This window comes from Erythrolamprus reginae, chromosome Z, assembly GCF_031021105.1.
Source record: "Erythrolamprus reginae isolate rEryReg1 chromosome Z, rEryReg1.hap1, whole genome shotgun sequence".
NCBI lineage: Eukaryota > Metazoa > Chordata > Lepidosauria > Squamata > Dipsadidae > Erythrolamprus > Erythrolamprus reginae.
In genome coordinates, this window is record NC_091963.1 from 89,739,708 (window position 1) to 89,755,762 (window position 16,055).

Sequence of the window (16,055 nt, forward strand, 5' to 3'; positions counted from 1 at the left end):
TTCTTCAGGCAGAATAGAGAAAATTAGGCATTTTTGCTGATTTGTGCTCTTGCCTGGTCCCAATTGTAACAATTTTGCAACTGAATCCAATTAGCTTCCTTAGAAGTCACCAGCACACTGTTCAATCGCCGGGGCGGCCATGCTTGGAGCTATTGCATGAGTCGTGTTTATGTAATGTCTTCCTATTGGCTAATTGGTGTGTAAGCCCTCTGTTCCCAAGTACTTGGTAAGCTGCTGTAATGCAGCATTCCTGTTAATTGAGAAGGAGCCCATTTCACAAGTTTCAATAATTTTCCTGCCTGTCTTTGTACGGGCATAGCCACAATCTTAGCTGTGAAATAAAATGTGTGTCTTCTTCATTGCAATGTGAGGCTACCAACGAGTTTGGGTGTCTTCGTCTGACTGCTCAGTTGTGTTCTTGAAATTTGGTAGTTAGCTACCTTCCCATTTGTCAAGTATTGGGTCCCAGCCTCAACGGTGGGGAATGCGGTTCCGGAGGGGGCCATGTAGTACATAAGTTAGCACTAGTGGCGATGCCAGGCATGCACGTGCCAACTACGCCTGCCTTCTCCTGATGTTCACCCCTTGCGCGTCTCTCACACTGGCTCCCCCTACTGCCTGTGGTGCCGCCATTTGCCCCAAGAGTGAGAGGTGAGCGTGGCAAGTGGGTGGTAGTGGGAAACAGTGGCAGGTAGCGTCGAGTGGGCACTTACTTGCTTGCCCCTTTCCAGTCCTGAGTTGGCGCAGAAAGAACATTCTTTGTTGCGCTTTTTTGATGATGTTTTTGATGTTAGGTGACCATTTTAGGTCCTGAGATATGATAGAACCTGGAAATTTGAAGTTCTCTAGTGTTGATACTGTGTTGTCTAGTATTGTGTGAGGTGGAAGGATGGAAGGGTTTCTCCTAAATCTACAACCATTTCTACAGTTTTGAGTGTGTTCAGTTCTAGATTGTTCCGATCACACAACACAACAGGGATAGTTGTTCAACCTCCCATCTGTATTGTCTCGAATGAGTTCGATCTCTGTTGTAGAGTCTGGAAACTTCAATAGTTTAGCAGATGGGTCGTTTGAGGTGCAGTCATTAGTGTATAGAGAGAAGTGATGACCGTACACAGCCTTGGGAGGCCCTTGTGCTAATTGTACATGTATCTGATGTAATTTTTCCTAGCTTCACCTGCTGCTTTCTGTCTGTTAGGAATCTAATCTATTATTGGTAGCCACTAGGACCACGATTAATAAGAACCTTACACCAACCCAATTGCAGTTGTTCCAGATGGAATTTTTTGAAACATTTTTAAGCTTCAGCATAACGATAATAATAAAAAAGGTACAAGCCAAACAACATTTTAACATATAACATATTTATTATATAACATATAACAACTTATATCTGTATACAAAGTATGGTTATAATTAATCAGCCTCTTCCTCTTCTGAATTTCTGTAGATACAAAAGGAATAGAAGATGGTATTACCATGCATTTATAAAACAACATATACTAGAAAGCAGAATGGACATATTGCTTGTATGAAGTAGAGAATCAGCAATGTTTCACTGTTGGCTTTTCCTACCAGTTTTCCTATTGGTGCCTATCTTGCTAAGAGCTTTGTTGGTGCAATACACTACCTCATGGGAAGTCAACTCATTTACTGAATTAACCCAGTTTCCTGGGTGGGCACACGGAGCCATAAACTAGCCAACCACATTTTGACCTAGTTTCTCAAGTGAATTCAGTTTAAATGGTTATTAAGATAACAATATAGATCCTGAGAAGATTAACCATCCTAGGAGCTTTTCTAAGAGAATTACAACACAGAACACAGGATGAGAAGCAACTTCAACAATACTCTGATAGCCCACCTCTCTAAGAGAAGAGGGCTCAATAGCCACCCATAGAATCTTCTCACAACAGCTACTTTGAGTTTGGCTGCATCACTTTCTATCTATGATAGTGATAGTGTAAGGGCAGGGGTGAGTTCTGCTTACCTTCCCCAGCAGTTAGCATCGCGACAGAAGTGAACATTTTGTACGTTGCAGTATTTTCTCTCCTGAGTAGTATAGCTAGTTAGTAGGATGCAGTATTGCAGGCTAACTCTGCCCACAGCCACCAGTTACCGTACATCAGAGATAGGTTACTCCCGGTTCAGACTGGTTCTATGGAACCAATAGTAACTTAGTCACCTGGGTCACTGGAAGCAGCAGTGACCCAACCCTGCCACATGCTCGAACTGGCGCTCTCTGCAGTTCCTTTGGCGCTGCCATCGTTTATTGCTTTTATGCACAAGCAGAAGCTATTTTTTGCTTCGAAGCAGGTACAGAAGCTGGTTTTTTGCTTCTAAGCAGATACAGAAGCTGTTTTTTTGCTTCCAAGCAGGTACAGAAGCTCTTTTTTTGCTTCTAAGCAGATACAGAAGCTCTTTTTTGGCTTCTAAGCAGATACAGAAGCTGTTTTTTGCTTCTAAGCAGGTACAGAAGCTGGTTTTTGCTTCTAAGCAGGTACAGAAGCTGGTTTTTTAGCATTGTACATATGCCTCTGTTCCCATGTGACATGTTGAATCAAGGAATGAACTGCCAGTGCAGAAAACCAGAACCTACCCCTGCTGGATATCCTGATTAGCTCAAAGTTGACTCATGCTTCCATCCTTCCAAGGTCAGTATTGCCCCAACATTATTGCCTCCATATTGTTGGGGATGTTATTCTAACAATATAAACACCCCAGGGAGTGCAGTAAAGCACTGTAGGGTGTTATAGAAATCTAAATGCCATTGCTTTGCCAAACCTGTTGCAAGATACTAGCTTCTTTGCCAGAAAGCAGCAACGGACTTCTAAATCTACATTTCCAGATTCTGTTAAGCCAAGCTAATATAAAAACCTCATTAACGGTATATATTTTAACATGCATTAGAAAATATGATCCCCTGAACTCCTTTTTCCTACTTCCTATTAGAATAAGATGATGATGTTATAAGATGTTTTACACAATAAATATCATATGCTTTCTGAATCGCTTCAAAAATTCTTAAAGACAAATATTCCTGCCTTGCACACTGAAGCTACTTACATTTTACTCGAAGTACATTCAGTATATTCAGTTACTTCCTCTGTTTCTGAAGCCTTGGAATCTTGGAAGAAAACCTATGTTAAAAAACAATCGTTAGAGACTCTACTAGTCACTCAGTCTTTGGAATGGTTTCATTAGTAAGTGTCTCTTTTTCAGACCTAACAAAGAACAGAGAAATATTTTAACAGAAGAGAGTTAAAAAAGAAATATTCTACGGCTACCAATGAGCTTCAATTTATTGGATATTTTTTTTCTTCTTGACAAATTAAATAAAATATCACTTCATCAAATTTGTTTGCCTATGGATCAGGGCTAGGAATTTTGAGCCGTCTCTTAGTATAGCAATTATGAAGCACAACTATTTTATAGAAACAAGATTTATAAAATCAATAGCACTATACAGTGATCCCCCGATCATTGCGAGGGTTCCGTTCCAGGACCCCTAGCAATGATCGGGTTTTAGCGAAGTAGCGCTGCGGAAGTAAAAACACCATCTGCGCATGCGCAGATGGTGTTTTTACTTCCGCAGCGCTAGCGAGGAGCCGAAGATTGGGGGCCGCGCGGCTGTTTTAAAACCTCGCCACCGGCATGGGGGGCTTGCCAGCACCCCCCGGACCCCCAACCCGGGTTTGGGGGCTGCTAGGAAGCCCCCCATGCCGGCGGCGACGTTTTAAAACAGTCGTGTGGCTTGCCAACTGAGTCCCGAAGACAAACGTCAAAGGCGAACCTCCGCGTTTGTCTTCGGGACGCATTGGGAAGCCGCACGGCTGTTTTAAAACGTCGCCGCCGGCATAGGGGGGCTTGCCAGCACCCCCCGGACCCCCAATCCGGCGAACGAATGGCGGGTGGCCGGGCGAAGGGTGGGCTCGCTGCTCGCCCGGCCACCCGGGTTCGTTTGGCTTCGGGACATGCCGGCGGCGACGTTTTAAAACAGCCGCGCGGTTTACCAACTGAGTCCCGAAGTCAAAGGCGAACTTCGGGACTCAGTTGGTAAACCGTGCGGCTGTTTTAAAACGTCGCCGCCGACATGTCCAGAAGCCAAACGAACCCGGGTGGCCGGGTGAGCAGCGAGAGAACGGCGGGTGGCCGGGCGAAGGGCGGGCGAGCGGTGGGCGAGCCGGGCGAACGGCGGGCGAACGGCGGGCGAGCCGGGAGAACGGCGGGCGAGCCGGGAGAACGGCGGGCGAGCCGGGAGAACGGCGGGCGAGCCGGGAGAACGGCGGGCGAGCCGGGAGAACGGCGGGCGAACGGCGGGTGGCTGGGCGAACGGCGGGCGAACGGCGAACGGCGGGTGGCCGGCGAACGGCGAGCGAGCGGGTGCTGGGGGGGCTTCGCCCTCCCGCCAGCAAGAGGGGGAAGACCCAGGGAAGCCGCCCAGCAGCTGATATGCCCGGCGCCATCTACACATGCGTGCCCATAGAAAAAAAGGGCGCGCATGCGCAGATGGTGTTTTTACTTCCGGGTTCAAAAATCACCATATAGCCGTTTCGCAATGATCGGGAGCGCAATACCCGGGGGATCACTGTATACCGCTTTATAGTATTTTACAGTTTTCTCTAGGCAGAGAATTCCTATTGTTAGGGGCAATATACTGACTTTATAAAGTCAGTACAGTATATTGCCCCCAACAATAGGAATTCTCTTTTTACTGACATCAGTAGGACAGAAAGTAAAGTCAGTCAGTCTCAAATTTTTGGCAATGAGCTGTGATCTAGCTTGCAATACAGCTTTTTAGCCTCTGCGTTACCACGCCTTTTTTTATAAATTCAATGAATTAGTGGATATATTTTAAAGTAAATAAATAATATCCCATACATATAATGCTAGAGATACTCACAGTTTCTTTGACCTGGCTTTTTTAACAGGCTTTGGAGCCAGAGAAGGAGCAGGTGAACGAGCAGGAGAAGGTGCAGGAACAGGAGAAGAAACACAAGAAGGAGCAGGAACAGGAGAAGGAGTAAAAGCCGGAGTAGGAGCAGGAGCAGGAGGAGCTTCAACTGCTGCTTCAACTGCTGCTGGTGGTGGCATTAGCAGATCCCTAGAAGACAAAGAGAAACAGAAGTTAATCCAAGTTGGAATGGGTTTGTAAAGATCAAAGATGTACTCTTTGGTTTCCTTATGTAAACCCAGCATTTCACATTTTGTCTAAAGGGAGAAAATCATTTATTTGCTTTTGAGCATCCTGATATGGCTTTTCTTCAAAACCCAGATGTTACCTGCATCTTAGAGCAGGAATCACCAACCTTTCACACCTCATGAACCACTATATTCATAATTTAAATCCAGCAGATCACTAATATGAATCTAGCGCATCGCTTGTTGAAGCTTTTGGACTCCCAGTGTCAGGATGGGGTTCTTCAGGCATTCTCTTCTCCCCTCGCTCCACCTCTCTATATGTCTCTTCCCCCCCTTCATCTCTCTCTCCCTCTCTTTGTTTGTCTCTCTCATCTTTCTATCTCTGCCTTTCCCTCTCTCTCTCTCTCTTTTATCCCTCCTCTCTGTCTCTTTCTCATCTCTTTCTCTCTCTTATCTCTTTCACCCCTCTTTGTCTGTCTGTCTCTCTCTCATTTCTCTTTAAGACAGATGCTGAGCCTGAAAGTTTTACTAGTTAAAGGCACATTTGTTCACCTATAACCTATGTGTTTGTTTAGTTTGATCTATACCATTGCTGTATTTGAGGCAGATTTGAGGCAGATTTATTGATGTAGCGATCTTTCAATGTCTTCATATTAATGCCGATTTCTGAAATCTGTCTGGACTTATCCCTGCTATTTACATAGAAAGATTTCAGAACTGGTTTGTCATTCCTCTGTCGCCTGGCCGTTATATTGCCCAAGGTGAGTCTAAAAATGACCATCTCACTGGTCCCTGTAAGCTGCGTGCACTCCAAAATACCGCCGCAGACACCCTTTTCCTCGGTCGCGCGCTCACCCTTTTCCTCAGTCGCGCACGGGGGGGTGGAGGGGAGGTGCGGGCAGTAGAAGGGAGCCGCGGCCGCCCCTGCCTCTCCATGGTGCCTCCGGCCCCCTCGCGCTCCTGGCCTCTCGGCCCCGCCCCTTCTCCTCCTCCGCCACCCCCTGCCTTGGGGCGCGAATTCTCTCGTGGCGGCGGCGGCTTCAGTTCCTTGGGATGAAAGCGCTCCCAGCCAGGGGGCTGCGAGAGGGGCGGGGCGGGCATTCCCGAAACGGACGGAGAAAACCCTCTCTCGCAGCCCCCTGGCTGGGAGCGCTTTCGCTGCGAGAGAGGGCTTTCTCTGTCCATTTCGGGAATGCCCGCCCCGCCCCTCTTGCAGCCCCTTCGATGGGAGCGCTTTCATCCCAGACTTCCAGCAAGGGGGCTGCAGTAGAGGGAGGGCAGGCGTTCCCGAAGCCCGGGCGACTTTTCCCTGCTGCCGGAGCCGTTGCTGCCTCTTAGCTGCAGAGCCGGGCAGAGGCGAAGACAACGGTGCCCTCCACTCTCTCTCCGTCTCTCTCTCTCTCTCTCTCTCTCTTTTTCTCTGTGTTGCTGGCATGGTGAACGAGAGAGAAAGAGAGAGAGAGAGAAAGGAGGGGAGAGAGAATGAGAGAGAAAGAAAGCAAGAGAGAAAGAGAGGGAAAGAAAGCAAGAGAGAGAGAAAGAGAGGGGAGAAGGAGGGAGAGGGAAAGACATAGAGGGAGGGAAGGAGGGAGAGAGAAAGACCAAAAAAGAGAGGAAGGAAGGAAGGAAGAGAGAAAGGAAGAGGGATGGAGAGAGAGAGGGAAAGAAAGATGAAGGAAGGGAGAGAGAGAGAGAGAAAGGGGGAGGGAGAGATAGAAAGGAGGGAGAGGGGGTAGTTAGAAAGGGAGAGGTAAAAGGATGGGCTTGTAGAAAGGCAGGGGGAGAAAAAGATAGAAAGGAAAGAGGCAGGGAGAGATACAAAGGAAAGAGGCAGGGAGAGATAGAAAGGAAAGAGGGAGGGAGGAAAAAGGGAGGGAGAGATAGAAAGGAAAGAGGGAGGGAGGAAAGAGGGAGGGAGGAAAGAGGGAGGGAGACATAGAAAGGATAGAATTATGGATGCAAGAACTCGCTCATCTGTGATAGCGCACACCCACACTTACTTACTTACTTTCTTTCTTTCTTTCTTTCTTATTTATTTATTTATTTATTTATTTATTTATTTATTTATTTATTTATTTATTTATTTATACATACTTATATGCCGCCCAGTCCCAAAGGGACTGCCGCTCAGACACTATACTTTTCCGCTCACCCCGAAAAAAAATTAGAGGGAACACTGGACCATCTCTTGGTTTCTCCCAAAGAATATGCCCAAAGAATTGTGTAATGGAAAAAACAACTCCTCTAACTCACAAAATGAGACTATTCCCTCTGTAATTCTGCCTCAGCCGATCGAATCAAGAAGAATTGGACATGACTGAATGCATCATGATCACCATGATCATAATGTTCCAGTTTTTTTCTTGAAATATGTGCCAAAGGGAAAAAAAGAAAGAGAAGGGAAGAAAAGGAAAATAAAGAGAAGAGAAAAGAAAAAATACCTTGTGCAAGCCCAAGCGAATATGTTTTCCTTTTCTGCGGACTCTTCTCTGGGCTCTTCTGCGGACTCTTGATCTCGTAATTTATTAATCATATCATCCTTTACTTCATTTATAACTTGATACATATCCTTAAACCTTTGGTTTCCAAATGATTCTGCTGAAGTCTGAGAATGAGGAAAGGATATTAAAAATGATCATAAAATTTCAGTCTGAGATTTCAATTTTCATATAACATTATCTTATGATTTGTATAACTCAAATTCTAATTCCTGGAATGGATGATCTAGCAGACACAATATGTAGCTAGTAAACCAGAGCAACTGTTAACTCCTAATTAGGTGTCCAATTAGACAAACACTAGTTTTATCTCTTATGGTAGAGAAGCGTTGAACATATTTTGTAGTTCTGCCGATAAATGTTAGTAGTCAGTAAACGTAGTAATCAGTAGCTGTAGTTAAAAGTATTCCCCAAGCCCTAGCATTCCTAAACTTTGGAAATGGTGTTGGGGTTTTATAAATTCATTTGGTTGATAAAACTCTGGTTTAAGTGAGTCGTGTGCATCACTATTATTCCTAATGGATTATTTCAAAAGATCAGCTTTGTGTCATGCACACAATTTCTCAAATTAATGGGTTTGGAACAACTGGAAAAGATTCTTACAGTTAACAAAACCTACATCAACTGTGTGTGCTAATCTAGGTATATTTAAGTTACAACTGGGGGCAGCAAAAACTTTATTCTGAAAAGATTCCATATGAATAATAGACAAATACATAAAATGCATACAACCTGTACAATGTTATTTGCTCACTTGAAACAATACACTTCACACACTAGGTTACAAACAACTTATATTTTCACTTCAGGTTTGGTGAATCTAGCCATTGTTATATATTCCAAAAATAATCTACTGTTTGGCACAATGTGGGAAATACAATACATCAAAAAATATCTATCAAAATGATTCAAAATATTGTGTTTTTTTCTAAATATTACAGCATATATTGGGAAACTATCAGAAATTTATGGCAGAAATCACAGGGGTAGGGCAGGCTGGGCACAAAACCATAGGCTATTACAACAATCTTCTTCTCATTCTACAGAGAGAAACTAGAATGGTTCTGAATGTCTTCTCTGTGAGTAGAAAATAAGAGTGCCTCATGCTCCTGAAGATCGCTGATTGGCTCCTGCTGCTGCTGTTGTTGTTTAATTCAAGCTTTCCTAAGCCACATCCGTAATACTTTTGGAAATGTGCGGCCATGCTTTTCAGTTCCAATAAATAAGACAGGAGATTGCTTCTGCATTTACATACCTGTTTTTCAAGTGTTCCTTTCTCCATTCTATCCAGAAGTGACCTTAAACAAACAAACCAAAAGACAAATATTGAGATCTTAGCCTGGATGCTTTGGCAATGTGCAAAGAAAATATAGCATACATTTCTGTGGAGAAGTACACAAACTCATCATTTAAATGAAAGATTTATTTATTTATTTATTTATTTTATTAGATTTGTATGCCACCCCTCTCCGTAGACTCGGGAAATATTTATTTCCATTTCTTAAAATGGAGTCAAAAGGCCTTTTGAGTCACAAGACTCTTCTGTGCATGTACAAGCAGTGTGCAGGCAGTAGAAGGTTTAAGTGCCTGGCATGCTGAAACACACACCTGCAATGGTTTCCAAAGATAAGAGTGCATGTTGCAGGTAACCACATAACTCTTTGGGGCTTTACTTATTTTGGGCTTCATTAGCATGCATGCCCTCCTGACAATCTCAAGTTTGTTCAGCACTGAAATTGTTTAAAGTTGCCAAGATGAGAGGGGAACATATAGCACCAGTTGCGGAATGTAACAGAAGCCAATACTATACGTACAAATTCAGCACAAAAGCAGATTAGTCAGTCATGTTCTCAGTGTTTTCAACTTTTTCATATAGCATCCTGTGCACTAAAACCTTCTTTTTAAACATGAAAGTCACGGTGCATTGCCAATAAATCTTGAGATTAGTTCTCATAAAGAGGATTTTCAAAACAGAGAATTGCAAATAACTAAGTATCTCCAGCAATGGTGGGTTGCTATTGGTTCACCCCGGATTGAGTGAACCAATGGCGGTGGCAGGGGGCTATTGCCATGCACCCGGAGTCATCAAAAGTGCTCTGTGCATGTGCAGAAGTAGTGCATGCATGCAAAGCACATGTGCACGCTCCCAATCCCAAAGCGGTAGCAAACATAAGTGAAACACAATACTGATCTCCAGGAAAGAGTTACCATGTTTCCAGAGGGGTCCCTCCCTTTCCTGTGAAGATATCACGATAATAGATCTGTTTAAGTCAAAAAGAGAGGTGAAATTGTGAGGGATGCCATATTTTTCGGAGCATAACATGTACCAGAGTGATTTTAGAGGTGGAAAAGAAGGAAAAATGTATTCTGAACCAACTGGTGTAGCAATATATTATTTAATACAGTAACAGTGTAGCACAATACTTTTTACAAATATGTATACTGTACTTCTTACAAGGAAGATCAAAGGGAGAGATAGTGTAGTTATAATACTTCTTTCTCCTATTGGAACCGGCAGTGAAGAAGTGATCAAAATGGCAGCTTCACCAGAGAAAATGCAAGGATGCAGGAAGAGGAAACAGTGTCCTTCCTTCCTAGTCACCCAGCAATCCAAAGGGTGACTAGGAAGGTGTGGCAGGGGTCCTCAGTTCCACAGACCCAGTTGGGCTAAAGAGACACCTTTTAGATCTGGCCGCAAAGGATTTGAAGGTTGCTAAATAATTTTACAAAAACCAGTCCCACTCTATCTTGTGATATTCCTATGTCACTGTCTCATCTGCTGTAGTTGTTTGAGGTTAAATATTAAATCCTAATAGAATAATGTGATCTCCGTGAGTTAGTGTTTAAGGAAATATTAGCTGTTTACAAAAACAATATTTTGAAAGTTGGAAATTTTTGTTTTTTCATTATTGGGCTTTGAGATATAGAGGGTTAATAAATTGATATAAGGATCTTTAGGAAAATACTTTAGCTTACCCTTATTACAATCAGCCCTATAATCATAATCGATACCAAAAGTGTCAGAGAAAAAGCCAATAGGAACGGAGAAAGGATTCCATTCCTTTGTTTTGGAATTCTCTGCCTTGCAATCTGCAAGAGTAAACAAAGAAAGCAAAATGAAAGATAGGTTTTCATGTATTGCAACATTTTCTTATTCTCACTAATGACATAGAGGGAACTTGTACTCATCAGTATATATCGGACTGTTCTGTAACTGCCTAGTTCTAGGTAATGTTAAGCTAGAAGTTGCTTAATTTGAAGGTCTCAGCCAATAGCACAATATAAAGTTTAGCAACAACTACAATCGAAACCCCACTTCTTGAAGATGCTGTATTAATCCATAATATGTTTTAAATCATATTTTATTAACTTGAACTTAGAATCCTAGTTTATTATTGATTTATACTCTGCCATATCAGAGGTCCTTACCAATTCAAGTTTCAGAACTTTTGTGCCCTCCATGCAGTCTTGTTATCTTCCTTGGCAATTATTCCCCATCTATCTTGTCTACTGAATACCAGACAGACGGAAGAGTCAGAAGTCTGTATGCCAAAGCACCTCTTAGCCCCAAAATACCCATTTGATTTTATCAGGAAAAGGAGAAAAACCCACCTCACCAGCAGAATCTTTAAAATTGACGTTCATAAATCAACTTTGGAATCACTAAAGTACAAATCATATGTTTTATAAAAGATAAATTTAGAAAACATTAGCAAAATCTTCATAAACCACTGATCAAACGTACTCCTATAAATATAAATGGGAAAAGTATTGTTGCTCCTAGGTCACAGGAGTGGGCTGCTGGGGGTTCGCAGGTGTTCAGGAGAACCTCTAGCTTAGATTCTGTGCAGTTCGGAGAACCACCAAATCCCACATCTGACTGGCCCCACCCATCCCGCCACTCCCAGGAGACCTGTTTTGGATGCAGATAAAATGCAGGGTCCACATGGAGGCTCAGGGAGTGCAAAAATAGCCTGATTAGAAGTTCGGGAAGACCGGAAACAGAAGTGGGAGCCATGTTTGCCTTCCAGAGGTTCAAGGAAAGCCTTCAGAGTCCAAGGAAGGCAAAAATACCCCTCTGACCACCATGATGCAGGAGGTTGACTAGGCCACACCCAACATGGCCACACCCATCCAGCAAGCGGGCAGAGAACCCTTTGCTAAAAATTTTGAAGCCATCTCTGTGCTATGGGATTAATTACTAATTAATTATGGGAGAAACCGTAATTATCAGGGTAAAAATTATTTTTTTAAAGTAGCCAGGAGTTAGGTAAACAAGCACTGGTTTTATCTTTTATTATCTTTCTATTATTTATCCAACTTTCATTTTTTCCTACTGTTTAGAAAGATTTTGACAAATTTATTATTATTATTTTTTAAAGGTACCTATTTCAAAATCCATTTTGACCCTTTAGTGAGTCAATATTAAAAAGCAGAAATTAAGTTGTTAAATCCGTCCAGAGAAAATGGCCCATCATCATCCTGTGCAACAAAAATTTGACTCAAACGTTGTTCTGTAAATCCTTTTTTTTTAAAAACCGGATAATTTACACCAAGTTGGTCCCCTTGGTTTCCCCTAAGTAACCAAGTCTTGATAAAACTCCTAAGAGTGTACTTATTATGATTAATTATCTAGGTTGCTTTTACCTCATCAGTGGGTATCAGCATTTTTCTGGAGCTTGCTGTTGGAGTATTGCTTCCATTTTTTCTTGGCCAAAAGATCCCAATAGGAGAGAGTAACCTGTCCATCTCTGCTGAACTAATGAATTTTGTCATGATAGAATTCATTGTATTGATCAGTTTAGTACAAGACCTCTGGATAATGGTTTTCCTGCACTTTATTTTGAGGACACGCATAAATTTGACAATTAAGTATCTGAGAATCTCCAATTCAGGAGACTCCTCTTTGTTTCTGTTTGTTCTTTCTTTGACAGTTAATTTCGGCCACGTCATGAAGTTCAGACCTTCTGAATTTTCTTGAGAGGCTTCCTTTTGAATCTCCAAGTCAGGAGATTTCTCTTTCTTTACTATTATTTTTTCTTTTAGAATCACTTTTGGCCACCTCTTAAACTTCTGAGTATCTGAAATTTTTTGAAATGCCTCATTTTGAATCTCCAATTCAGGAGTCTCCTCTTTGTTTCCTTTTGTTCCATCTTTGAAAGTCACTTTCAGCCACTTCATACATTTTAGACCTTCTGAATTTTCTTGAGATGCTTCCTTTTGTATATCCAAGTCAGGAATTTTCTCTTTGTTTTCTATTATTTTTTCTTTCAGAATCTTCTTCAACCAACTCTTAAACTTTAGACATTCTGCAATTTCTTTAGATGGTTCCTTTTGAATCTCCAAGTCAGGAGTTTTCTCTTTGTTTGCTATTATTTCTTCTTCAAGAATCATGTTAAGCCAGCTTTTAAACTTCAGACATTCTAAAATTTCTTGAGATGCTTCCCTTTCAGTCTCCAATTCAGGAGTTTTCTCTTTGTTTTCTATTATTTTTTCTTTAAGAATCACCTTTGACCACCTATTAAACCTGTGAGTATCTGAAATTTGTTGATATGATTCCTTTTGAATCTTCAAATCGGGAGTCACCTCTTTGTTCCCTTTTGTTCTTTCTTTGACATTCACTTTCACCCACCACATATACTTTAGATCTTCTGAATTTTCTTGACAGGCTTCCTTTTTTATCTCCAACTGATGAACTTTTTCTTTGTTCTCTACTCTTTTTGCTTTGGTAGCCAGAAGCACTTGGTGCTCTTTAAGCTTCCACAATTTTTCCGCCCTTGTATCTGAATTATGTTTTCTTTGATCTTCTGCAAGTTTTCCTGGTTTTTTTGCTATTTTTTGTCTCTTTGTTGGTAATCTAACAGCTGTCCGTTTTTCTCTTGGATGTTTTTGAAGCCAATGATCTCTCTGTATCACATTCTGATGGTTCTTTAAACTTTCTAAATAGCATTTAGTTGTCAAGCTGATGTTTGTAGAAGCTTCCAAAATTTCAGTAGTTACATATTTTTGGAATTCCAAGTTTTGAGTCTCATCCGTCATTTTTTCTTTGAGTCCCTCTTGTAGGACATTGGATGATTCATACAGGGTTATTACAAGATTTTCATGGGATCCCTTTTCATCCAAATATTCATGAGGATTTGATTTAGTTGATCTTCTCCATAAATTTAAAATTGATGACTTAAGAAATTCAATCGAATTATCAAATATCTGCTGAATATGCAGGTTGTCAAAATTAATATCCCCTTTGCCAGTTGTGTTTGAGGCAGGGCATGGAAGGTTAAATCCATCCAAGCTTCCAAAATATACAAGAATTCCTAACAAGAAAATTGGGGTCACAGAAGGAGCAATACATCTCAGGATGCTCATCTCTTCCTGCTCATTTACCCAACTGAAGGATGCCTTGGAATGCTGTAGCCCACAGTTGAAATGATTCTATGCAGTTATTCTATATGGGGACTGCTGGGTATTGCCACCTCTGTGCCATCAGTTTAGCATCATTCCTGACATCATAGAATTCCCAGAACCATGGCAACATATGTGTAGTGGCCTCTTTTTCAAATAATGAGTTGATTTTATGAGGTCACTCAGATATTTGTGATTACAATCAGATTGTAATGCTTGGCTATCATTCTCCAGCTACTAAAAAAATTGCTGCATGTTACATATAACCAAAGAAACCCCTGGCCCACAGTAATTTAAATAATTTGTTTACTGTATATACTCTAGTATAAGTCGATCCGACTATAAGTCGAGGCACCTGCTTTTGCCACAAAAACTGGGAAAATTTATTGACTCCGTTATAAGTCGAGGGTGGAAATTGCAGCGGCTACCGGTAACTTATAAAAATAAAAACCAAAAAAATTACATCAATGGAGGCATCAGTAGATTAAATGTTTAAGAATATTTATTTCAAAGAAAACCAATAAACTAGCTCTGTAAGTTTAAAAGAGGGTAAACAGGTAAATGTCCCCCCAAGGCAGGTACAGGCAAAAAAAATGCAAGTACTTACCTCAATCCCCCACTGCTCCTGCTGGTTTGGGTTAAGGTTAGGATACTTGGCCTCTCCTTGCCTCAAAGAGATACAATTTCCCTCTCTATTTACTATTACTGAACATCCAAAATATACTATTTAATTCTATGTATGTATGCCATATGTGTACATACATATTACACACAGGCACACAAAAATATACCGTACATTATTTACTATATAAATTGTATATGTATATTTACAGAGAGAGAGAGAGCTCTTGTAAAATTATATATATTCAACCTCACTTACTGTAATAGTAAAAACAAACTCAGAGTCCACTTTCTGCCACACATTTAACCATAACTAGAACATTACACATGCCTTCAGAAGTACCAGTACTTCCCTAGCTTGCACATCACTGTTAGAGCTAGGAAATGTCATGGATTGAGTAAAATGTGGTGATTCTCACTGAACAACGCTTTTGTTTAACAACCACAATTTTGGGCTCAATTGTGGTCATAGGTCTTTCTTTCTTTCTTTCTGTCTCTCTCTCCTTCCTATCTTCCTTCCTTCTTCCCTCCCCCTTTCTTTTTCTGTTTGCCTATCTTCCTACCTTTTTCTTTCCTTCTTCCGTCCCTTCCCTCCCTCCTTTCCTTTTTTGTTTGTTTTCCTTCCTACCTACTATCTTTCTTTGCCTCTCTTCCTTCCTATCATCTTTCTTTCTTTCTTTCTTTCTTTCTTTCTTTCTGTCTTCCTTCCTTCCTAACTCCTTCCTTCCTTTCTTCCCTCCCTCCCTCCTTCCTTGCCGCCCAACTCCAACAGGACTCTTGGTGGCTCACAACAATCACAACAACTAAAAAGCGATATAAAATGTAACAACAATACAACAGCATATAGCATAAAATGCATAAATAACCCTTAAAATGCCTTGACACTGGCAATGAGTAAAATGCCAAGTGGGAGTTTAAGACAGAGGAGGGGGGCACCCCTGCTCAGGTGCAGCGCTAAGTCTCCAAATGAAAGACGCAGAGAACTACCGTAATTTTCCTGGAAGGCTTGAGTGCCTGTGCTTTTCATTCTAGGAAAACAACTCAGCCTCGTACCCCCCTCCCCCCTCCCCACCACGGAAATACCCATTGACAGGACGCTTGCCAGTGTCTCTTTTGGCTGCGTCCACGGTTTACGTCACGCTCCCTTTAGCCTTCTGGTTGCTGTAGTCGCTCTTCGAGCAGAGCAGCTGAGCCTGCCTGCTCAAAAAGACTGCAACTCCCAAGAGGCACCAGGAGGAAAGTGTGGGCGAAGGTGGCAGGCATCTGTGGAGTTGGTCACGGGAATAGTAGTATGAAAATGCAGCTGAATCAGCAAAATAAAGGCGAGTGAGTGAGGGAAGGGAATGTCGGGAAGGAATGGCTCGCTGCTTTTCCACCCAGCCAGCAAGGAAT

General features: G+C 41.9%; 1 long non-coding RNA gene across 1 annotated transcript; it reads right to left on the reverse strand.

Annotated features, from left to right (window-relative positions):
• Positions 1-1,362: 1,362 nt before the first annotated feature.
• LOC139175794 (uncharacterized) lies at positions 1,363-5,047 on the reverse strand. The gene is made up of 3 exons (XR_011560571.1): positions 4,904-5,047; positions 3,067-3,140; positions 1,363-1,444 (listed from the first exon to the last, which is right to left on the reverse strand). It is a non-coding gene; the product is annotated as an uncharacterized lncRNA (long non-coding RNA).
• Positions 5,048-16,055: the final 11,008 nt, after the last annotated feature.